The following is a 25,907-nucleotide window of genomic DNA, read 5'->3' as shown; positions in this document are numbered from 1 at the left end:
CTGGAGCAAGAATTTGCAAACTTATTCTTAAGATCTGCCAAAATATAAATGATGCACAAGCCGTCGAAGAGAAAAGGCATACTATCTTGGCTGAAGCTTTTATTACAACATAATTTGTATGGGACATCTGCAGCTAGGAAGCAAGGTAGTAGTATCAACAATGGGACTGGGAGCAGGATATATAATTTAGACATTTCCCAAGTGAAATCTGGTTGTTCCCTACACTAGCAGTGTTCCAGCACAATCTGAAAACTTTTATTTGTTCAGGACAAATAACGGGAGTATTACTACTGACTCTGCTGCTGTTCTAGGTTAGGGCTGTAGATGATAATGCCGTTGATTTTTTAATTATTGTTTTATGATTGTATTTATGTAGTTTTATGTTAACCACCCTGCGATCCTTTGGGAGTAAGGGAGAGATATAAAAGTGATGGAATGAATGAATGAGGAACCTCTATACATATAAATACTGTAAGTGAAATTGTATGTATTAGTTGTGCTTTCATTTTATTGCATCTCTTATCATTTTGTTTTAATTTACATTGCAAGCTGCCTTGGGATATTATAAACAGTGATATATAAATGCCTTAAATAAATATAGACAAGTAACTTTTGAATACACCACACCTGTTTGCCACTGTGGAAAAACAATCAAACTTCAGAAGCTCAAACATAAAGTTAACTTTGAACATTTCTGAATTTGGGACTCAATTCATTCAAATTCACCTACACTTTGTTCAAATTTGGCATGAACAAAGAAAAGCCCAATTTTGAGAAAAGAAGCGGTAGTGGGTTAGGCTGTATAACTCTTTCACATTTCTACACTCTAAATTACCCCCTCAAGTTGCTTTCCCTCTTCAGGCTTCCAAACATGTTTTGAGGGCAAAAGGTTAAGCACTCCCTCCCCAAAATGCTTTTCCTAACCACAACAGTCCACGGTTCTGTTATAAGCATTTCTGTGTTATATGCAGTTACAGTAAGCCCTTAGTTAATTTCTTTCAATTCATTTTTCTGCAATGGAGAATTCGCTGTATGGTGGAGTTTGCTCCAAAGAGGGGAAGGGCTGAGGTGATCCCACCTCCCAGTTTCTTGACTGTGGTTGACAATTTATTGCAGTCAAGCTTAAAACCAAAATATACAATGCTAGTGCTAGTGCAAATGTAGTTTTATTTCAATTGACTATTATTGGATACTTCAGGATACAGGCTGTATTTATTTTTTTTAAAAAATCCTCATTTTCCATCACACTCACTTCTGTGCCTCAGATCTGTGCACGTCTATAGTAATCTGATGAAGCAGGTTCTTGCCTATGAAAGCTCTTGCTATGATTAAATTTGTTACTTTTTAAGGCACTTTAGCAATCTGTCTTCTTTTTTCTACAACAGACTTTAATGGCTACTTTTCTAGGACACGCTTCCACTTTCTTTTCTCTTTTCCTTCTCTTCAGTTCTTTATTGTTACTCCTCAAAAAACAGACCTGCACCCAACCCACCAGACTTCCAACCACTGGGGATGCCTGCTAGTGGCACCACATGCTCAGCAGCTCTTATCAAAGTGGAAGAACTGACAGCATCACATGAAAGGCACAGCAGGAGGTAATTGTGCCTTGTTATTTCTCTTTCAATTAATATTATCGTACCTCTTTCCTCTGACACAGATACTGCACCTTTTCACATTCCTGAAGCTTTAATCACAGAAGGAATTTATTTTCCCTTGTTGAAATGGACAAAACGTATCTGATTGTTGGGGTCTGGTTTGAGGATACTTTTAAAGCCTTGATATCACACTCATATTCTAACCCTATATATATATATATATATATTTACTTCATTGTATGACAAGAAGTAACAATGCATATGTGTATATATATGCAACATATATATACACTTCAGACTCAGTATTCTGACATTTTTATCAATCTACAAAAGTTAAATAATTTACAGTTGTTGCTGGTCATTCACATTGGTATCCCTGCCCTTCTCGACTGAACTGCGGGTGGAATTCATGGACGTGAGTTACCTCACTTAATCCACTCGACTCTGGGAGCATTCAATCTGCCATGTCTAGCACTCACATTAATTCACAGTTATGCATAATAATACATAGGAACGAGCACTACTAGATCAGAGCAAACACCAGCATTTTATTCCCTATGGGGAAGTCCACAAGCAGTGAAACAGCACTTTCCCCACTTATTTTGGTAATATAATTAGGTGCTAGTACTCATATATTGATAAAAGTGCCATGGCTGCCAGCACAAAATGGCTGCCAATGGCAACAAAAAAGAGAGAAGTAGTACTCTGTACTGGTTTAATACCATTACAAAAAAATCCCACTGTTTGTAGCTTTCCCCCCTGGTTCCATATAAGTCAACAGGGGAAGGCTCTCAGCTGCAACAGGTCACTAGTAAAGCAGTGAAACCAGAAATGCAGCCACAGCAGTCACATGCCTATATTGCCCATGGCGAGATACAAAAAAGAACATGAGCATCATAGACAATTTAAAGTCATAAGTAATTATCTCCAGAAAGTGCAAGTTGCCCTACACAAACATAGAAGCTTAGTTCACATGTAATGCTAAGCCAAACCATAGTTTAGGTGAATGTGAAAGCATGCAGCCACTGCACTCCATTTCTCCCCTGGTCCACCTGCTGCTATGCTACCTGTGGCTAAACCATCATGTAGCTCAGTGTGTTGTCTGAGCGCAGGCTCGTGACAAACCATGAGCCCGAGTTTGGACAACATGCTAAGCCAAACCATGGCTTATTCCCAGCTAGCACAGCAGTGGAGCCACTATCTCCTCTTTGGTAACCTGCATGCTCACACATTCATGCTAGGTCGTTACATGTTTAGCATTATGTGTGAATTGGGTTATTGACTAACTTAACTTCTAACTCAGTACAACATTTGCTGTGTTTCTAGAAGAGAACACTTCATGATATTTCAGGCATGGTTTTTCTAAACCCTCAAACCATTAACCGGAGATCCCACAATTTTAATCTGCAGGCTAATATATGCAAAGTGTTTGCTCTGGCCATTGACGTAGGGCTGTTTTGCATTCTCCCCTCATCAACCTGATTCCTTATGTAGTCCTTAAATCGAAGGTTTCATAATTGTAATATTTGGCACTTGCTTTCTAGCATTTCACAGAAGCAAAAAAATCCAATAGGAACAGTGTTTATTACCCTGGAAACAAGTGTCTTCCTTAGCTGTTCACCTGAATTGCACAACAATTTCAGGCATAAAAGACAACTCCCTCCTCACCCGCAAAAAATGAAGAAGCCACTTTTATGCAACCTCCAACTTATAATAAACATGCTGTATCTTACTTACATTGCTTAGATAAAACTAAGTATGTTTCTGGTATAAAAATATAAGCACATATAAGTGCATGCAAAACATATTTTAAAATTGCACAATGTTTTGCATACACTGAAACAAAAACAAATGTTTGCATGTGCAGATATGGTAGATATGCTATACATCTCTATGTATTAAAAAAAGGATTATAAAAGTTTAGTACACTCATACAGGAAGCAATTGAGTGGTTGAATAATAACTGGGGTGGGGGCTGAGAGGGAAAGGAAACTGAAGTTTTAAGCTAATCCACAAAAGCAAACACTTCTCCCTTGACAATCTACTATTCTTCAAAGAGAATAATGCCCCCAAACATTGGTTTGCATTGAACAGTTGTATGTGATAATAAATTCCAAGTGGATGAGGAATACTGCTTTTCTGAATATGGAAAACATATTTAGATTAAGGTCACACCTTCATGCTCATCACTGGAGATTGCAAACTATCAAATGGTGTGTTGCATATATGCCACACACAGCAAATATAGACTACCCCATCTTCTTACGTCAATGAGAATTGTTTTTTTCCAGTGGTGTCCCTACACCTCATCTGTGTAATCCCAGGGAAACATGCTAATTTCTTTTATGGGGCTAGGTCAGGCATAGGCAAACTCTGGCCCTCCAGATATTTGGGACTACAATTCCCATCACCCCTAGCTAACAGGACCAGTGGTCAGGGATGATGGGAATTGTAGTCCCAAACAACTGGAGGGCGGAAGTTTGCCTATGCCTGGGCTAGGCAGATGCTGGTTCTGTGTCTCTCACTTTGGTTGTGCCTGGCTATGTTGCGATTCCTTATCTTTTCTGGCAGTATAGGCAGCGAGTGTGTTAGGCACATCCAATATGTGTGCAACCGCGCATGTCGCGCTGAACCTGGTAGTGACCCCCAAATGCCACAAAAATGTCACAAAAAGGGGTGGGGTGGAGGCAGGGATGGAATGGGGTAGGGTGGTCTTACGTGGGCCTTGCCAACATGCACAGAGATTCGGAACATAACTCCTGCACAAATCAGTCGCTGCCTGTCTACATAGTAATATAGGTACAAATTCAGTAACAGAAACTTAGTAGAAACTTCAAGTTCATAATTCCACAAAGATTAATACTAGAATGGGGGTAAAGCAGAACAGTGGCAGTATCCTTTCAGTTTCAGGGGCAAGAGGTAGAGAGAGAGAAACAATATATGCTATGAGGTGTTGCAGTAGAGAATCACCAGTTGAACTTTTCTGTCTTGTTTCTTCAAGTCCTTAAGTATTGTTGCTTAAGTACCACGATCAGTGATCAAGACATTTAGAAAAAGAAATAGCTACAACTTAGACATAAGTTCTAAGTGAACTTTTGCTGAATTTATGTGCATTTGGAAATGCTTTATGTTTGACAAGAAACAGCTGGGAAATTTGGATCTAATTCATAGAGAGTAGAGATATTTAGCATGTGGGTTTTGATTCAAGCCTCTGTTGAGAGTGGGGTACTTTTACCAGTTGCTAAAATGCTAATCTTGCCCTGGACAGCGAGACTGCAATGTTTAAATCCTGCAGGTAGATGCTGAACAGCATCTAAACAGTGACCAAATAGGCTACCTAGGATCAGGTTGGGGGGGGGGGTTCACCACTTATTGTAGAGCTTAAGGAATAAAATACTTCTTGCTTTTGATGGCAAGCATGATAACACCAACTCTCTATTTGTATATAAGAAGCAAAAGACCAACAAAATATTTGCTAAGTGGGTAGCACATTATTAGAAATTAAGTAATCCTATTAGTCTGTTGCAGCAAAAGCAATGAAGTGTTTTGTAGTACCTTAAAAGACATCAGGACAAATGCTGTAATAAACTTCTTAGCCTTTAAGGTGCCAAATTTCTTTTCCTTCTTTTTATATCCGTATAAACTTTCCTTTCAACCTACTCCAATTAAGTGAACAAATTTTAGCTCATATAACTATGCTGGCTTCATTTCAATATTTTCATATTTTCTTCATTTGTCAGGGATTTGGTACCTTCACTATCCAATACCATATAGTTGTCGTGCTAGTCTCTGGGAACTGCAGAATTCTGGGCTGCAATTCTGGTATTTAAGCTATCCTAACTTCAGGTCTTAACGCAGTGTTTTGCTATTGAATCATCAAATACTAATGACATGTGTAAACTATAGTCAAGTATTTCCAGATGATGAATGCTACTAAATCAAAATTATTGGCTGCAACTGGAACACAGCAGAGGAAGGTTAAGCAGTTGATAGAGGAGCTTGAAGCAGAGAGAGGCATTTTGGACTTTAAGCATTTAGCCCCTCATTCATCTACCTCTGCTTCTCTGTGGGGATACCCCTTCTTGATTTTGATATACTTTGTTTTGTTCTGTTGCTCTCTCTGAATCTCAGTTGTCTTGATTGCTATGCTATATACCGTATTTTTTGCTCTATAAGACTTACTTTTTCTCTCCCAAAAAGTAAGGGGAAATGTGTGTGCCTCTTATGGAGCGAATGCAGGCTGCGCAGCTATCCCAGAAGCCAGAACAGCAAGAGGGATTGCTGCTTTCACTGCGCAGCGATCCCTCTTGCTGTTCTGGCTCCTGAGATTCAGAATATTTTTTTCCTTGTTTTCCTCCTCCAAAAACTAGGTGTGTCTTGTGGTCTGGCGCGTCTTATAGAGCGAAAAATACAGTAATTGAATTAGTTCGCTAGATGTGATATTTTGCTAGTTAAATATTGATATTATGCTACTGAAATGTTATTTTATATTTATTAGTTGATTTGTCACAAATTTGGTATGGCACTGAACTGCTTCATTTACAATAAAATTGTGCTTATTATTGCTGGTAATTTTAATATGTTTATATTGATTATGTTGCCCTAACTCCCAGCCACTTTGAGATACTCTTCAGAAGGAAAAGTGAGGCACATCCAAATACTAAACGAAAAGAACTAAAAACAACACACATACTGGCAATTGAGACATTAATGCTGTATTGTTTTTAACACTTGATTGGGAGCCGGTCAGAGTGGCTGGGGAAACTCAGCCAGATGGGCGGGGCATAAATAATAAATTGTTGTTGTTGTTGTTGTTGTTGTTGTTATCACTTCAATCTTGTGAACACTTTCTCCCACTTATATACATTTAAGGGCTTAAGAGAATGAGTGCTTTACATAAGTAAGTAGGGATAGTGTTGGATTGGCTTTAAAAGAGGATTAGACGTATTGATGGAGGAGAAGGCTTTTGATAGCTACTAGTCTTGATGGCTATGCTCTGCCTCCACCACTGGAGGCAGTAATGCTTCTGAATACCAGACACTAGAAACCACACGAGGGGCGAGTGCTCTTGTGCTTGAATCTGCTGGGCCATGAGCTGGTTTGGCAAGTGGTCAGCACCTGCGGCCCAGGACCCTCTCAGAACTTCCCCTTGTGATAAGGTGCAGTCCTGCAGTCAAGCATTCACCCTTAGCAGCAACAGGGGTAAAAACTAATGCAGGCAAAAAACTTGTATTTACAGCAAAAACAGCTTCAGGCATATGCCTGATGCTGGAGCAAGCAGACAGGTGTTTGTTCCAATGGCTGACTGAAGACAACAGAGGTTCAGAAAAGCTGTAATGATTATATACAACAGAATTTTCAATTTTAACTTCACTCATTTATGTGCCATCTCCCCCCAGCCTTCACTTGCTTACATATTCTGTGAAATCCTTTGTCTTTCTTAGGAATTGACCCCTTTGATATTGATGGCCATATATCATCTATATATTGTGGAGAACTGGTACAGCTCAAACCATGGTACAAAAAAGTCCTTTTTGAGTTCCACAAACAATATTTATGTACATATGGTACAGGTGACATGTTACTTGTGGCCCAAATTCCAGCTAGCAAGAACAGTATAAACCAGCTAAAAGAATGAGCAAAAGGCATGTTATAAACCTGTTAGAATGACCGTCTAGGTGGTTTATTTTTATGTTGAATTTTTGTTTAATTCTTATGTAAGCTACCTTTGAAATATGGCTGAAGAGCAGTATAAGAAATAATATTTTTTATTATTTATATCCTGCCCATCTGGCTGGGTGATCCCAGCCACTCTGGGCGGCTTACAGTATATCTAAAAACATGATAAAAACATCAGGCATTAAAAACCTCCCACTACAGGGCTGCCTTCAGATGTCTTCTAAAAGTTGTGCAATTATTTATCTCTTTAACATCTGAAGAGAGGGCATTCCCCAGGGAACTTATTGTTAACGTTACTTAAGTCCACTTATTTCAGTGGGTCTACTCTAACCAATATGGGACGTCACCCGGCCCTCTACCCTCTATCATCAGCAACTATTCCACCAGGACACAGGAGATAATTCACAGCCTCTCTCCATCAGCTTTCCTGAAAGACCAGCAACATTTCACCCCAGTTGATCATTACAAAAGCTCTGCAACTTAAGAAATAATGCCTGAGTTTGTTTTTTCCTTCCTCGCCCCCAATCCCCTTTCCTTTTGTGTCACGTATTTTTATCAGTGACATTTGCAAGACAATGTTTTATCCATGACATTTGTAAACCACTCTGGGAGCTTTATTTTGGGCTGAAGAGTGGGATAAAAATGAAATAAATATATAAAGGCAATTACATTGTTCATGCCCAGAATTACTTTAACCTTTGTCTTGTGTTCTGGTAATAAGGTCATGAAAACAACTCTCTTGGCAGGATACTAATTTCTGATGATGTGAATTAACAAAAACTTCTAACAGCATGCTGAATGGAGGGGGGAAATTCTTTTTTTTCTTTCTTAATCCCCAAGTTACAAGTCTTGTATTATTAGACCAAGCTAGAACAATAGGTAAGAACCAAAATGGGGGGGGGGGGGGTAGAACCAACAAAAGAAAACCCCAACCCCTCAAACATATTGCAAATATGATTTATCAAATCAGAAGATACTTTGAGAAAATATTTTTATTTCACTCATTTTTATGGTCCATGGAGTATCATTCTCTGACCATCAAATCAGACATTTGAGGGTTAGCATACTAAACATTTTATAAAATATTTCCCCTATATCATTCAATAATAAAAATTCAGGCTCCTCATATATACTAAGGCTGCATGAAGTGGGTGTTTCAGTGATCAAAATATTTTGAAAAGGTATTGTATATTTAGTGGTTACAGGGTTTCCATATATATGTATGTAAGATGCAACTTGGAAAAACATGATGGGAGAGGATAAAAAGTAAATGTATTGCAAAGGGAACAAAATATCATATACAGAATTTCACAGCAAAACAATGAATCCCTCAGAGACTTTAAAAGATTTAAAGTGTGCCCAGAAGACAAACAAGTCTGATAACAGAATGATTACTGTGGCAAAGACATCATGGCTGTGACTTTAATTTTTAACAGGAAAACAAAAAGTAACTATAAGCAAAAACATAGGGGCATGTTTGCCATGCCTGTAGCTAATGGGTATTTTGGAGGCTGTTTCAGTACCAAAAGTAGATGGATTGGTATCTATCCACCAGTGAGACAGATTTTACCAATATCTCTCTCTAGAACAAGCTACTCCAAATATGAGTTTCTCAATTACGATCAGATATGAGCTAAGTTGACTCAGTTGGTTAGTGTGTGGTGCTGATAACGTCAAGGTTGCAGGCTCAATCCCCGTATGGGACAGCTGCATGTTTCTGCACTGGAGGGAATTGGGCTAGACCAGGGGTAGTCAATCTTTTTATACCTACCACCCACTATCGCTATCAGGGAAACACTGTGTGTGTACTGTATGTTGATTTCAGTAAGCCATTTGACAAAGTCCCCCGTGCTATTTTTGCAGAGAAGCTGGTAAAATAAGGGCTGGATGAGGTATCTGTTACGTGGCTTTGTAGCTGGTTTATAGGTCGAACTCAAAGAGTGCTCACTAATGGTTCCTCACCATCCTGGAAAAAAGGGACAAGTGAGGTACTGCAGGGTTCTGTCCTGGAGCCATTGTTGTTCAACATCTTTATAAATAACTGGGATGAAGGAATTGAGGAGGTGCTCATCAATGACACCAAGATGGGGCACACCTTGATCTTTGTAGACCACAAGCTTAATGTGAGTGAGCAGTGTAATGCAGCAGCAAAAACAAAAAATCCCACCAATTTTATTCTAGGCTGCATTAGCAAAAGTAGTGTCCCGATCAAGGGAATAGCACTCTATTCTGCCTTGTCAGGCCACACCTGTAGTCATGTGTTCAGTACTGGGTGCCACAAGGATATCGACAAGTTGGAAGGTGTCCACAGGAGGGCAACCAAGATGATAAAGGGGTCTGGAAACCATGCCTTATGAGGAGTGGCAGAGGGAGCTGGGTATGTTTAGAATGGAAAAGAAGAGACAGCCATCTTCAAATATCAAAAGGGCTGTCACGTGGAAGATGGAGCAATCTGGTTGTACTATTTCCTATTTGTAACATCACATCAGTTTAAATATAATGTTTCTACAGTAAATTTGGCCTTTTCTATTTCTCTAGACACTTATATTTTGACAACCTCCACATCTGCTTTTGTTCATAAATTCTAGCCAAAGTTAAAGCGGGGACCCTTTGAAAAATCACAGGCGGATGAAGCCTGTGACCATGGGACTCGGCGGGCACCCTTAGCGCCCCCCCCAACCCGCAAAGGAACCCACTAACGGGCTCCGAAGCGAAGAGGGGGAAGTGGCGCGGTGCTGAGAGTCAACTGCTATTTCCGTGGAGCGAAGCCACATAGCTGTTGCCGGAGAGCGCTGCCTTTTTCCTGGGACAATTTGGCTTCTAAAATAATCACCCGTGAGTACTTAAATTTCGGACAATTGGACTTTAAATAAGGATTTGCGAGCAGAAAGGAATTGGACTTAAAAAATTACTTCAATTTGGCACTGAAACAGGAAGGTCTAAGCAGGAAGTCAGCCTTCCGTTTCTTTGTAGACAGAATAAAGCAAAGACAACGTAAACTAGAGCTCAGAAAATAGCTTTTAAAAGATTAACTTTCATCATTTTAAAATTGTTGAACCCCCCTTCGGAAGCAGGAGAAGAAGGGGGATCTTTTTCGGACTGTTTAAACCTGCAGAAGTGAGTGTAAAGTAAAGTAACTTTCCACCGTCCTGATCCTGGAGCGGGGTGTCAGGACCCACGTTTGAAGCTCATTGACCAGAGACAAACGTTTTTGACAGACAGCTAAAAGAAGAGAAACATAGTGATTCCACTGTTCCCTTTCGCATTTTAAAGGAACAAATATTGTCAAAATATCTCAAAAAGGAAACTTTGTTGCTAGATTTGTACTTAAAAGAAAGAACAAATAGAAGCTTTCCCCCTAGAGGGAGACTGTGAAACTGTAACTAATTCCAGGGAGCTTGCAGCTGTTACAGATTACAATCGTGGGAATAGACCTGTGACCTTGTAGGACAATGTATTCAGAAGCTCTGTGGTGTGCTCTCTGTAAAACAGATGCCCTACTGGAACAGTTAAATGAGAAGACGGATTTGATGACTAATGCAGTCAGAATTTTTGAACAGGCAGTGGGAAACTATATGGAGCCCACCCAGGTATCAAATCAGGAGTGTGCCCTGACAGAACAGATGAGAGAAGAGGATGTTGCTGAAATTTGGGTGCCAGAGATGGAGGGAGCTGTGGCCCTGCAGGAACATGAGCTTTTGGACTTGACAAATGAACTTGGAAAAAGCCAGATTTGGAAAGATAAAGTTTGGACTGGTTTGGAAATGGGGGGTTGGATAGACCCCCCCTATGCAGGGATGTTTGGACTTTCCAAGTCTGGCAATGGGCCGTGAGATGTTTGGGGCTGTGGGGGCTCTTAATTTTGGAGGGATTCTGAAACATGTTTTCAAATACCACATGGAGTTTAGTCTGGTCTTTGGAAAAGGGCCTGATTTGCTGAAAAGGGTCAAAAACATTACCAAGCTGGAGTTCCCACGAGTGAAAGGAGAACATGAAGAAGAGCCGCGGAAGGGACATGGAAGAGACTTAAGGGCCTCGGATATAAGGTTACCAGGTTAATGCGCCAGATCAATGGGATAAAAAGGACTGACAAAACCCGGGACCAGGAGGAAAGGACGCTGGATGAAGATTGGATTGTTTTTATTTCTTTTTATTATTATTAGGATTGTTCTATAAAATTGATGAATGTTAGAAAAATGTTGGAATGAAATTACTTGGCTCTAGCAAAAATGTTTAAAGAATTAGGTAAGAATATTATGGTTATGAGAAGTTGGTAAAAATAAGATTTAAGTTTTAAGTTTTAAGGTTTTCTATAAGATAAGATGAAAATAGATTAAGGTAATGTAATGACAGAATATTATGAAATATGGAAAGGATTTGCTGCGATAATTAATAACTAGGATACAAAAAAAGGGAGGAGGAGGAGGTCAAAGAAAGAAGGTAATGAAAGTTGAGGATTCGAGAATGATGGATTTGTTTTTATTTGTTTGTGGTGTATTTTTGTTTTTTGAATCTGCATTGTTTGATGTGGTTTGTTTTCTCTTTGTTTTCTCTTTTTTCTTTTTCTGCTGTGTTTTTTTCCTGTAATTTTAAAAATTCTCAATAAATATCATTTTAAAATAAATAAATAAATTCTAGCCAAAGTTAGTGACCTTCTTACACGGAGCACACAAAAGAGGAATCTCTCTCTCTCTCTCTCTCTCTCTCTCTCTGTATGTGTGTGTGTGTGAGAGAGAGAGAGAGAGAGAGAGAGAGAGAGAGAGAGAGAAGCTATTAAGTTTGCTCCTTTTTCTTTCTCTCTAAAGCACTTGCTACGTGTTGACCACCCAACTGGACTGATCTGCTTATCTGCTCTCCAAACCCAGTGCAATACGTAAGTCATTTTCCTCAGCTAGAAATGTAGTATAAAAGAGTGTGGGTGGGAAACATGCAGTGTAGTGGAACTAAAACCCCATAAGGGAAATCAACAGAGGCAGCTGCTGATACCCTGCTTCCTTGGGTAATTCATCCATTTCCCCCTCCCGGGCTAGTGACATGAGGCATCACCCCTTTCGGATTGCAAGTGCAAAAATAAAAATAAATAATAATTAAATCTAACGAAGACAGAATTTTAGCTGCAGAGGCATTCACACAGTGCTAAGTTTCAGTTAAACTGATTTTTTTTTTTTGCCATCTTCTGTGTCTCTAGCATCAGAAACATCTGGTCGGTTTTAGATTCCCCTTGGATTCCCAACTTCAAAGGGAGTTATAAAGAATAACAAATACATGTACTGGCACTGAAAAAAAAATTAGAGCAGCAGGAGAGAATGGTAAAATTGTCCTTATTTGACTGCTAGTGACAGGCTCCACAGGAAGAACTGTGAGAAAATTTCTCAGAGGCTCAGGCAAATCAACAGTTCTTAGGAGAGTGGATCTCTACCGTACATAAAATTTATGGGATCTACTCCATACAAGGGAGTCACACAACTGTATTTTGCTACAAGTGAGCAAAGGTCTCCCATAAAACTGAAATACATAAATTTGTAATAGTCTTACAGTCGCTCCTGCTCCTGACATTGACGCCCCCACCCACCCTGGGCTTAAAGCTTTTGAACAATATAGGACGCTTTAAAAATGTGACATTCCTAGTAACTAAGGCAGAAAGAGCTAACCCCCCGCCCCGACCCCAGATAAAGCAAAACAAAGCTAAGGAAATGTATCTTTTGCTGTCTTGGCATATTTGTTACAGCAGGTTAGGCAACTGACTGCCAGGATGTGTTGTGGTTTGCTCTGTTTAGAGAAAATTCAAATGTATTAATATTTCTCATACTTAGTTGTACGAGTTAATGTTAAACCTCAGCTCCAGAAGCAATCAATTGCAAATAAATGGCAAATTCCTTGCCATTCCTTCTCCTGAGAGTCAGGGAACCTCAGAGATAGTCTGGGATATAAAGGGGGGGGGGGAGAGAGCTGAAACTGGGTAGGGGGCGTTCTAGTCCAATACTCTATTACACCATGCACTCAAGCACTGCAGAACTTCAGAATAGGAATCTGTAGCCAAAATTTCAATGCTGAAGGAAGCCCAGGGCTACAGTTCTATGCTCTTGAGATAAAATCACAACAGAATTAAGTGGGATTTACATATGAATAAATGTGCCAAGGAGTGGGCTTTAAATGTGCAGTTCCATGCAAAACAACAAAAGCATAAATAAAATAGTCCATAATGTTTTAAGTTATTTATTAAATCATTTTAATAAAATTAAATTTTAATAAAATTAAAAGTACATGCTCAGTGAATGAGTACCATATCTTAGCCTTGCTTTCTATTTTCATTAAGAATGCATAAACTACAAAATTAATGTCTGTCAAACACATGGTGATAGTTTAATTCATAGTTTGCTTTAAATAAAACTTCCATAGGGAATATATTCATATATTTTTTGGGAGGGGCGTGTGGAATTGGTCAGCTAGAAATTCGTTCCTTGGGAAAATGTAATGGTCGAATATTTATTTGAAATAGCATATTTTGGAATAAAGGTAATATTTACCCTTATGGCATTTCCCATAGGATGCAAATCCTGATTTAGACGCAGCCATAGCTCAAGGAGACTGTCGTCTAATTGTGAATATTACATGAGTAAAAACAACATTCTAACTGCATTAAATAAATAATTTGATGCAAATTATTCATTAATTCTGTTCCTATAGTTGCTACAAGAATGCTTTTATTATGACATTTGCTCATCCTGTAACAACATTTGACAAACAGATTTCATTGTTTCTACAAACTTATTTTGGGGTTTTCTCCAGGGCCTGTAAATTAAACCAACCCAAGTGGGGCATCTTCTTTGAAAATTACTGTTCTAGGCATTATGCTGAACATGCATCATTTAAATCTCTGCAAATAACACACTAAAATTAGTAAGATTTTTATGAACCAGGAGAAGCAAAGAGTGGTGGGAGCCATGATCCATTTCCCCACACATATGTGCAGATCTATGACAGACCACCATAAGGCACTCCTTAAGTCCCTTAAGTCTCCATCTCAGCCCTTTCCCAGGCTCAAGCGAAAAAAGACAATGCCTATATATAGAGATCTAATTGCCTTAATTCCTCTGCAGATCCCTTGCACAAAGAACAGAATTGTGTGTGTGTTTGTTTAGCAAAAGAAGTGGTTTACACCACAGCAGTATGATCCAGTTGTTTGTGAAGATTACTGTGAGAATTTAAAGGAAAATATTTTGCCAACTTCATCCTTAGAGTAGTTAAAATGGTGCAACGAAACCGAAATTGAGACACACAAACACTTCTACTTTGAACAAGATTATTATTCCTGAAGCCAACACTATCTTAGAAAAAACAATGGACTACTTATCTCACCTGATCTAGAACTTTATTTTCTCTCTGTTTCTCAAGACCAAACTACACATGACAGTGGCAGCCCATATATTTAAGTTCAGGATTGACCCAATCATGTGTAAAATGATGTGTGTGATTTTAAGCGCAGAAAAGGGGTGAGTAGGTAGCATGGCATACATTACGCTTAATACATGATTGAGTATTTTCAACTGCACACAATGTAGGCAAGATGCCACAGAAGCTATACATGAACCCCAGTGGAGTGGGTTCTTCATATGCAACAATCCTGAATCGGTGCAGTCACAATGCCAGAAACTTTATTGTCGGTTAACTCTTGTTTTGCTTTGTATTTATGTACTTAAGCCTAGATTGGGCTTTTTTTGTAATACTGAAATTATTCATGTTTGCCAAATTGATGGTTTTTGCCAGCTTCAAATTTACTGACATGTTCTGTGATTTGTATATTTGTACTTCCAATGCTCCGTATTTTGATGTTTTGAATGCTTGTGTAAGCAGCTTTGGGCACAGGTCTATTGTGGACAATTAAAGTTTCCTCTCAGGGATCTTGACTGGTAGACCTGCATTTCTTTACAGGTAGCCTAAAACCTAAAACAGTGACTTATAGCAGGCAACATAACAAAGGCACTAAAACAGAGACAAGACCATGCAATAAATGGAATGCCAAATTTAGCCTAGGATCTACTCAAGTGACATTATTACAGAACCCAATAATGTCAGCCACAACATCACAGGTTCATTCATCTTCTCATCTTCCAATGTGATATATGCTATCATCTGCCAGCAATGTCCTTCTGCATTCTACATACGACCAACCGGTCAATTTCTATGCAAAGGAAGTAACTGGACACAAATCCAACATCAGAAATAGCAATATCCATAAATCATCAGGAGAACATTTTGAGCTACCAGGACACTGTAACTGACCTTAAAGTTTCTATCCTTGAACAAAGGATTTCAGGAGAAACTCCAGAGTGAAACCCATGAATTACAATTTATCAGACAATTCATTTCTGTCACCTGTACTCTGAATCAAGTGTACAAAATTTTATCAAGCTACATATGTTTTGTGCCATTAGAAGCTTGTTAGTCTTCAAAGTGCCACGAGACTCTTCAAAGCTATCCATTTGGAAACTGATTTACTCTTGTCGATAAATTCATTTTTTTACTAGTCACACATGCCCAAATCATAAATGGAGTCTCTCTTGGGAAGTAACATGATCTGAAATTTTAAATATTTCCTAATTTATGTGATGCAAAATTATTATTATTATTATTATTATTCATTTTGTGCTAATTAATGCCAAAGAGATCAATCTGTACATAGCTATATTGTAAAACCCCGTTGAATGTATGTTAAGAGAACTATGACTTGTTTCAGCTAAATGAAGCTATTTAAAAAATAGAAATGCAATCCAATGTGCTTCACAAAATTAGATTATAATACCAAACAAATTTGTATTAGTTAAGGAAGTGCTACTTTAAATGGGGTGGAATGGACCTAACCATTAAATGTGTACAGAAAAACTATACTATACAAGAAACCAAAAATTAAGGGAAAGAGAACAGAAATACCCAGTATTGCATCTAGTGAAACTGAGGAATAGAATCTTTAAAATAAAATAAAATAAAATATAGGCCTTGTCCTGCTGTAGAACCTTGAAGACTTGATCATAATTATATTGCTAGTTAGATTATCTTTGTGCTTAGGAGATCTGTGCTCAGTAAAGGTTCTCTGTAAAATATATTGCAGGTTTGCAATATATTTTTAACTACAGTCAGCCAAAGACAAGCAAAAACTTACAGAATTGCACACTGTGCAAGGAAGGTGTTTCAACTATCCAGACAGGGGAAGTATACAGGGTTCTTTCTCCACTGTGTTCACAAACCACCTCTGCTGGATCACAGCTGCAGGCTATTATAACCTTCAACATGGTCAGGTAGGCTTGTGTCCACAGCCTCAAAAGATAAAGCTCTTGACATTATCAGGCTATCTATCTAATGAAGATCAAGAGCCTCATCAAAAGAAGTAGCTTAAGTACCTTATGTGAACACCACTGCACACAAACAAAAGCAAGTCAAGGGAACCATACAATTTATTCAGATGAACAGGGTGCATTTGGGGTTCACCCTTAGAAAGATTTAATAGTGATATTGCAATGGGATCAGATGTAACATATGCATTTTCTCACTGTGCTGAAGCTACATCAGAGTCTCTTACTTCTGAGTTTAGCACTGTAGTGATATATTCGTCAAGCTGGTCTGGAATTTGGCCTTCTTTGCCTTAGCTAGCTGTAGCTGGACATGAATGACTCATTATCCTGAATAATTCCTTGTATGTAACTGAAATTAATGACATTATGTGAGCTTTAAAGCAAAGTTTGATTTTATGATTAATTACCCATGGTCTGTTTACAAAATAAATCAACACTGTGTGCACCATGAATATCTGTGGCCTCATCTGAACTTTACTTTCGTCACTTGATAAATAAGCGACTTCTGTCTGTGATGTAGTTAGTGTTCTAGATATAAATTATGGGGACATCTTGAACACAATATATGAATCATGCACCCTTGCTGTTCTAATTTTCATGACACTGCCCTACAGTACATTACATTAATATTTTAAAAAAGGAAGGTACTTGAAATATACTAAAAGAATGAGATGAAAAGCCCTTTACCTAAAAGGAGGGGGGGGACCTCACAAGCCTAAAGCACATCGTAGGACATGCAAATATAACCTTATTCCATTTACAAAATATGGAAAATTATTAAAATCATGAAAATAAAAACAAAAACATTTCCTTAGCTACAATATAGATTCAAATACCATACCAGAACTCAAGCTAAAAAACAACAACACACAAAACCAGAGAGCTGCAAAAGGGCATCAACAAAATATCACATCTTCGTAATTAGTAACGACAAAAAAACCTATTAAAAAACCTCAACAGACTATCAAGGAAATCAGTTATCAACTAGTAAGTACCTTCTGAACGAAAAATAATTTTCTCTCTGTTGTATGGATGACATTCTGAACAGTATCGTCCACCAACTTTCAGTTAGTCACCTGCCCAGGGCAGGAAGCAATTCCTTCCATATGAGTAGTTTGCCAGACTCAGTGACACTTCAGTACATACAAGAGAGTGGGCCATAAAATGTTTGGTGAGTTGATAAAATTTTATACTACACTGCTCTGTTAAAAAAGGAACCTGAACTACAATGCCTCTGATTCCTTTAGATAGACCTCAAAATAGCAAAGTAGTGGATCTTTATATGAGACAAATAATCCACAAGGGTCTTCTGTTTTTTGACAAATAAATCCAGAGGAATATGATACAAATGATGAGGCTGGCTGAATCATTACGTCTAGAAGGAGTACAATTAAGATAAACAGCCGTTTTTAGGAATAGTGGATTAAATTCTCTTTCAACATATTCTTCCTTAATCAAATGAGATTGGTCAGGAAAATACAACTTTTCTACACTATCATTTATCCATTGCTGAGAATAATTCATTGTACTGGTCCTACTGATCAAAACAGATTTTTACTAAGCAAGCCCTTTACCAAAATAAAAAACAAAAACCTCTTCAAAAATATTTTCCTACTTTTATCAACATTAGTAACATGACTGAAATACTTTTTTTTAATTTATTTAATAGGAAGAAAAAAGTCTTTGTTTTTGCCATTCAGAAAATAATTAATGTTGGGCATGGGAGGGTGTGTGTGTGGAAAGGTGATGTTTTTAATCCATACATCCAGAGATTCGGGAAATAAAGAGAAATGGACTCTGCAGAAGTCACACATTTTCCTGGGAATATAATGAAAGGAAAATTCAATGTGAATTCAAAAGCCAAAAAGAGAGAGATCTGAAATAGATTGTCTTCTAGTCTGAAGCCTTTAAAAAAACAACAAAAAACCCAACAACCTAGGAATTAAAAAGACAGCATTGTGAGCACTCTTCACTTTCAACCTTTTCAGGTTTAACCACACAAGTCAGGAGGAAAGTACTACTTAGTGCAGCAAGTTACAAAATTCAGGTACCAGGCAATGGTTACACAACTATTTTTAATGTGAATTTTCTAAAATAATGTAACTGAAGATTTTTCAGCTGTTGTAGAAAAAACAACAACTAATGTTAATTGTACAATTTGAGATCTTTGTCTATCTTTTGCTTCTGAAAATTGACTAAATATATTTATCCACTCTTCTGAAGGTTGCAAAATTATAAATTAATAATGATGGCAATTGGGTGGCCTTCTTTGTATTTTTCCCCACATCATTTTTCATAGCTTACCATATATTACTTTTGCTATTAAGATCAAGTTGGCTTTCCTGTCTCATGGATATTATCTAAACTCAGGCAGTAATAATAAATAGCAAAAAAACAATGTCAATAACAACAATTACAAGTTCTGATGTTATGTTCATTTTATGGTACTCAAAGACCCCTGAATTAGACTGCAACTAGATGTCATACAAATATTTTCTGCTTATACCGGTCAAAAATCTAAAGTCATTAATCTGTAAATTCTATCTAAAGTATGAGGGATCAGCTTTTCATTTATTCCACTAGAAGAGGCAAAAGCGTATACATATTAGGATGTATACCTGTACAGATCCATTTTACTATTTAAGGTGTCATTGCCGAAGTTGGTACTTCACGCACTCTTTTCCACCATTTTACTGGACAAACTGTAATTTACAGCTGCACAAATTTTCAGAATCTCTGAAACCTTGGATATTAATTAATTTATTGGTCTGATTATTTCAATGTTTTCTTGTACCTGCGTCATTCTAATTAGTTTTACTAATTTACCCACTAAGTGCTAGTAACTCCATTAAAGTTTGTGGTTACTGAACCTGGATATCATTTTTAAGTGCAGCATTATCTAAACACCTAAATGCAGAAAAGACACACAAGCAACCTATCTGTTGATAATATTTGATAATATTAATCTTATTTCACGGCACCTGACCTGGATAACTTAAGGTTACCAGATTTTTTTCAGTGAATCCGGGGACACTTTTCAACTTCCTACTAAATACTGTAGATGGATTTTGTCAGGGAACTGACTTGTAAATCTGGGGACTGTCCCCGGGAAACAGGGACATCTGGCAACCTTAGGATAACTTTTCTCTGCCCAATACGTTCCCTAAACTCATTGAATGACACAGGCAACAGTTTGACAGATCCAAGAAACAAGAAAATCTCTTTTACAATTCCATTCTTTTTCTTAAGTACAGCACACTTGCTTCAGATATAGCTAACTAAGATATACAGCCAGTGATTATTTACAGGAATTTAATTTATCTCCACCCTACTGATATCAATAGATTTAAAAGGGCATGTATTTGCCATTTACAGGCATGACCAATATCACTTTCCCAGAGTCTACTCCCTCCAGACTTCTAACACTAGATCTAGATACCCGCATGAACTTTTTCTAAAATTGATTTCCAATCAGAAAGGGCAAAAAAGGGGGGATTTATTAATTTAGTCCTCAATACAGTTAGATGGGGGGTAGCATTATAAAGTGCTTTTTGAACCATTTATTTTGAACAGTTGTAGTACTGAATCAACTCTGTCAGTGAGGATAGAATGCTTAAATCTGGCAAGAGCCTTCTTTCATTCACTGTGCATTGTCTCACTTGTTGACAAAACTTGGGAAGCCCCAAAGCCGAAAGCTTTCTACTGACCCTGAAAATTTTAAGTGGTATATTCAAATGTACCCAGGAATTCTTGTCCTTCTTTGACTCAACAGGCCATTTTCCATTGACATCAAAGGGAACAGAATCGGGAACTGAATGAAAAAACTGAATTAAGCAAAACAAGAGGTGAACAAGGTGGACTTCCACAAGAGCTCTTTCCACCACTAACTACTGTATATCCTCTTCAGCAGAGACAATGAAAGAAGGCATCTCAAGAGTCGAGTTAGGGCTGATTGATGCAATACAATTGATAGAATCCAGAACAAAAGCTTTTTCCTGGGCTATGCTATTTCAAACTGCAGGTGGGGTTGGGGTTGTGCATCTGAATGTTCATGCACAATACATAACTTTCAAAAATTATAGTTTTCTAATGTTTCAACTTATACGCTTAATGTAAGTAGCAAAACAGAAACATGACCCCCAAACCCCTACTTAAATACATTTAACTCTAAGAAAGGATTATATATTGTATTGACAAAAGTTTGCTCGACAAATTAAATAGAGTTTCATAATGCATATGTGTAAAGGAAAGAGATATGGTTGCCTGGCATTTGGAATTTCCTGCAATATGGTGACTAAATTATACAGGTGAAGTAGGGGTAGACGGCGTTTCCATGCAGTGCTCTGGTTCGCCAGAAGCCATGCTGGCCACATGACCCGGAAGCTGTATGCCGGCTCCCTCGGCCAGTAAAGCGAGATGAGCACCGCAACCCCAGAGTCGTTTGCAACTGGACCTAACGGTCAGGTGTCCCTTTACCTTTACCTAGGGGTAACCGGGGGGTGGGGGTGGGAAGGGATAGGTAGTACTGTTTCTGCTATTTATGAACAAGGAACTAAAGCCCCAAGCAGACAAACAAACCTTCTCATTAAAAGTGTGGGGGGGGCGCATAGAAGAAGAAGAAGAAGAAGAGTTTGGATTTGATATCCCGCCTTTCACTCCCCTTCAGGAGTCTCAAAGCGGCTAACAGTCTCCTTTCCCTTCCTCCCCCACAACAAACACTCTGTGAGGTGAGTGGGGCTGAGAGACTTCAGAGAAGTGTGACTGGCCCAAGGTCACCCAGCAGCTGCATGTGGAGGAGCGGAGACGCGAACCCGGTTCACCAGATTACGAGTCCACCGCTCTTAACCACTACACCACACTGGCATACACACACACACACACACACACACACACACAATGCCAACAGTAAGTATTGTGGCATGTGTCTTCTCACCCCCACACCAGCCAGTGATGTGGGGTGGGTGAGCAGAAAGAAAGGACACAGTAACATCACATCACAAGATACTTGTTACATGAGGATGCAGTGAGATACAGAATGGAGGCAACTCTGTCATACAACATCAAGTTTGGTCCTTAATTTTACAACTTACCTTTTTATCTCCGAATGGCTTTCATTAGTCACATGAATCTCGCAAGTTCCATCATTCTGGAACTGATTACAGCACGACGGAAGCTATTCAAGAGAAACACTGAATTAGAATGGGGCCCCATACTGCATTTTCATACATATAAAAATAATAGAACTAAATATGTGTGAGAGAAGGGAGGGATCAGTCTATGTTTTAAACTTACTCATCCTACATAGCGACAGCTGTAGCACATTTTCTACATATTCAAAAGAAATAATGATTTATAGTAAGTTGATCAATGGGTGAAATCCAACCTAGAACTGAGAGGGTGTGTGCTAATGCAATAAGCCTCCTCCTTTCCTCTACCATGAATCTCCAAAATCTGCTCCAGGGAGGTTGGGAAACTCTGGACTACAGCTCCCACCCACCCACCCAGGATAGTTTGTACTTCAAAACATCTGGAGGGTACTAGGTTGGGGGAGGCTGATATAGAGTGAAATTCACACCCCAAACCATACTTTCAACTGCAGCTCCGCCATGTGATGCAGTTCTCAGGTGTGCTAATGGCACTGAGATACTTGCAATGGCACAGTCAAGACTTTTAAAAACACTCAAGGTCTCACCTGAACTAAGATTTTGTTCCATGTTTAAATCCACAGAATCTTTCTCTGTTACTTATTCTGTTATTAGGGGAAATTGAGTAAAACTATTGGTTTTTACACGCGCAAGACTTCGCGTGAGAAGCAGGCTGTTTGAAATTGATGCAAGTGTGGACAATTTAGATTCAGACATTCATTATCATTGTTGTCCAAGAAAGTAACAGAGGAAAGTAGAAATCAATGAAGATGATAAAAGTTAATGCGGTGGTTGTTTTGTGAGAGTAATCTACTCTAGCAAAATGCAGCTAGGTTCATTGTTTGAGTCCAATACCATTTCATAGTAGCAAATCCAAAGACCAGATATGACAAGATCAAAATATGATAAGCACAACACTTGCAAACTCACAAAACACACAACACAGAGGCTTTATCAGACATCCAATGAAAACCCCTTTTTTAACCAATGCAGAATTTTCTACCTTATTTTCTTCATCAATTGCCATCTAAAACTCTGTGGTAAAGCCCACTGGGTAATCAGTAGAAGCAAAAAATTGAGAAATCTATACTTAAAGAAATGGGACAGCTGCCCCACACTACGTTGCAAAGCTAGGGTTATTATTAATTATTTAATTTATTTAGAAATTTATTTTAGGATATAGTAAGAATTCATGTTTTGCTTCTGCCCTCCAAATGGAAAAATAAAATCCAGTAGAAATATATTAAGCAAATAATGAAAGACACTGAATCTTCTTGCTTAATTGCTCTTCAAACTGCTAGAAAGGTTATTTTCTTACCTTACACTGCGTCTTCTGCAATCTGACAGTGTCATTCAGTCAGTCATTTTAATGTCAGCTACTCTTTTATTATACAGAATACAAGTAATAATGAAACTGTGCTGATCTGCCTGCCTTCACTCCATATAGTGTCTATATTTATACACTTATGCTTCTATTTGAATCTATATTTATCTACTTTATCTGCCTACAGTGCATCTGTTTCTCATACACACAGACAATATATATATACACACACTTACAAATATATATATATATAAACACACATTCCACTGCACTTAAGAATCTGCATGAATATACATCGTATCATGCTTCCAATAGCGGCATCAGGAGCATAATAAATAAAATAAAATATGCATATGACTAAATAATTGTGTGTGTGTGTGTGTGTGCGCGCGCACACACACACACACACACACTAGCCTATGCCCAGCTGAACAATGAAAAGGATTGTCTGGTCTGAATGAGCCATCTTATGTATGGTGGGATTTGGAAAGTGTACTGAGCTATAGGCTAATTGTTCTTATCTTAAATTCACCCTCTGTTGCAATTATGGATTGGGTGCAAAGCAACAGCTGTTAATTCTTTTACAGCAACGTTGGGCAGTTATTCTGAATGAGCCTCATTGACACAATGCTGTAAATACTGGCACCCTGCCTGCACTGCTGCCTCCATGTTGTAGTATTAGCAGAACTACACTAACAACCTGGAGGTCATTTCTAGAAACAACTTTACAATAGAGGTGCCATTTTTATGGGGGCAGTTCCAAGTGTGATCATAGCCTGTGGTGCAACCCTCAAATTGCCTCTTCATTACAGGCAAAATATGTCAGCCAAAACCATAATCAACCCATCACTGGCAAAGTGGTCATTAACATTCTTAGCCAACCAAATGTAGTGCATTAAGATGTGCATAAACCTCATATCAGTATGACTGTCAACCTAACACTACAAACACATTTATTATACTAGAAGATATTGATAAAGCTATAGTCCATACATTACTCAATTATCATATGGCTATTCACCTAAAATATCCAGACTATGTTGTATTGAATCACCATATACAACTGAAATGTTTCGTATGGCTATGCAAGTAGATTCAGTACTGGGTTGTTTATTATTCTGCTGCATCATTATTATTTTTTGTTTAGTCGTTTAGTCGTGTCCGACTCTTCGTGACCCCATGGACCAGAGCACACCAGGCACTCCTGTCTTCCACTGCCTCCTGCTGTTTGGTCAAACTCATGTTCGTAGCTTCGAGAACACTGTCCAACCATCTCGTCCTCTGTCGTCCCCTTCTCCTTGTACCCTCAATCTTTCTTAACATCATTAGAAACTCACCATCAACTCACCAATGCAAGGTACTCCCCATTATTTTTATGGTCATAATTCAAAGCCAAACCTAATGAAGTTCTATTCTAGCCTTGGGTTTTTGTGTCTGGACTATCTTACCTTATCTAAGTATACTTTCTATTTAACAGGTTAATTACAGTTTTACCCATGCCCATAGCATAACTATTTGTGCTGGTGTCTGATAGGCAAATACCCTACCAGGAGATTCTCAGGAAAATCTTTTAATAAAATATGAAAGAGACCATGAATAGAATATATCATTTTAAGGCTTCCTGTAGTTTTCAAAATACCAATTTAACGTTCTCATTAGATCTCAGAGAATCTCAAATTTTACTGAAAACAATCATAGATAGCTGCCCTTAGAATTACATGGATATATCTGAAATTGAGATTGCAAAACATGTGCAAGGACTGGAAACAAGCAATTGTGTTTTTCAGCCCTTATGTTTTCCAAGTTTATACATCAAGATTTGTCAAGGGAAGTGTAAAATATATTTGTGCAGTCTTTTCCCCCCAATTATAGGGTATTTACTTCCCATTAGTACACAATAATTGTTTTTAAAAATCCAGGTAATAACTTGCCCACTGCATATTCAATGTACTTCATTTTAAACCTTTACATTTACACTATTATTTTCCTATTCACTATTGACACTATAAAAACATTTTTGTGTGCATGTTTTCACAGAACCTGTTACCACTTCCATGGTACATTTTAAAGGCATTCTGCTTCACCTTCTGATCAATATCCATGGCCCAACCTATAATCACATATATCCTTGTGTGTAAGTATCTTTCAACCTAGTGAAACTTAGCGGCTTCTGGACTAGGGTTTATTGGGGGTTTATTGTGCTCCTCATGCATACAGTGTCCATACAACAATGTTGGCATCAAAAGGATGGGTGATATTCCTCCCTCAATTTAATCTCCCTCCATTTAATCTTTTCCTCAGAATATATGGTAAAATGGGGGGGGGGCTGTTGGCAACTACCCATTTGTGATATAGGAACAACCTGTTTGCCATATTAAACCCTATTTTAAAGTGGAAGCACTTTAAAATATGCAAAAGAAGAAATTGAAAGGCAGCAAATCTCCATTCATGATGTTGTTGGTACTGCATTGGCACTACATTAAGGTTACCAGACGTCCCCATTTCTCGGGGACAGAACCCGGATTTACAAATCAGTCCCCGTACAAAATCCATTGACATTGAAAAGTGTCCCCGGATTCATTGCAGAAAAATCTGGTAACCTTACACTACATTGCTCCCAAACCAGCTAACGTTTGTTATGATTAAGACTCACCAACACCAGTGGAATATAGCTGCAACTAAGTTAAGCAGCATTGCTTTCATAACTAAGTTTAACTAGAAAGACTTTGAAAAACGTTCCAGATTCAATCCCTGGTGCCTTATGCAGGGCTCAGAAAGTCCCTTGTCTGACGCCCTGGAGACCACTGCTTGTCAG

General features: G+C 38.3%; 1 protein-coding gene across 17 annotated transcripts in view; it reads right to left on the bottom strand.

The window, feature by feature from the left end:
- Nucleotides 1-25,907, bottom strand: part of ZBTB20 (zinc finger and BTB domain containing 20) — a 622,933-nt gene that overhangs the window by 242,691 nt on the left and 354,335 nt on the right. For all 17 annotated transcript variants that reach the window (XM_081004319.1, XM_081004316.1, XM_081004304.1 and 14 more), the window contains one exon: nt 21,715-21,797. The gene's annotated coding sequence lies outside the window, so the exon portion shown is untranslated. The remainder of the gene's footprint in view (nt 1-21,714; nt 21,798-25,907) is intronic.

The sequence above is a fragment of the Podarcis pityusensis genome (genome assembly GCF_964106645.2).
Source record: "Podarcis pityusensis genome assembly, chromosome: 4".
Lineage (NCBI taxonomy): Eukaryota > Metazoa > Chordata > Lepidosauria > Squamata > Lacertidae > Podarcis > Podarcis pityusensis.
Note: the sequence above shows the minus strand (reverse complement) of the source record. Positions and strands in the feature narration are given on the sequence as shown.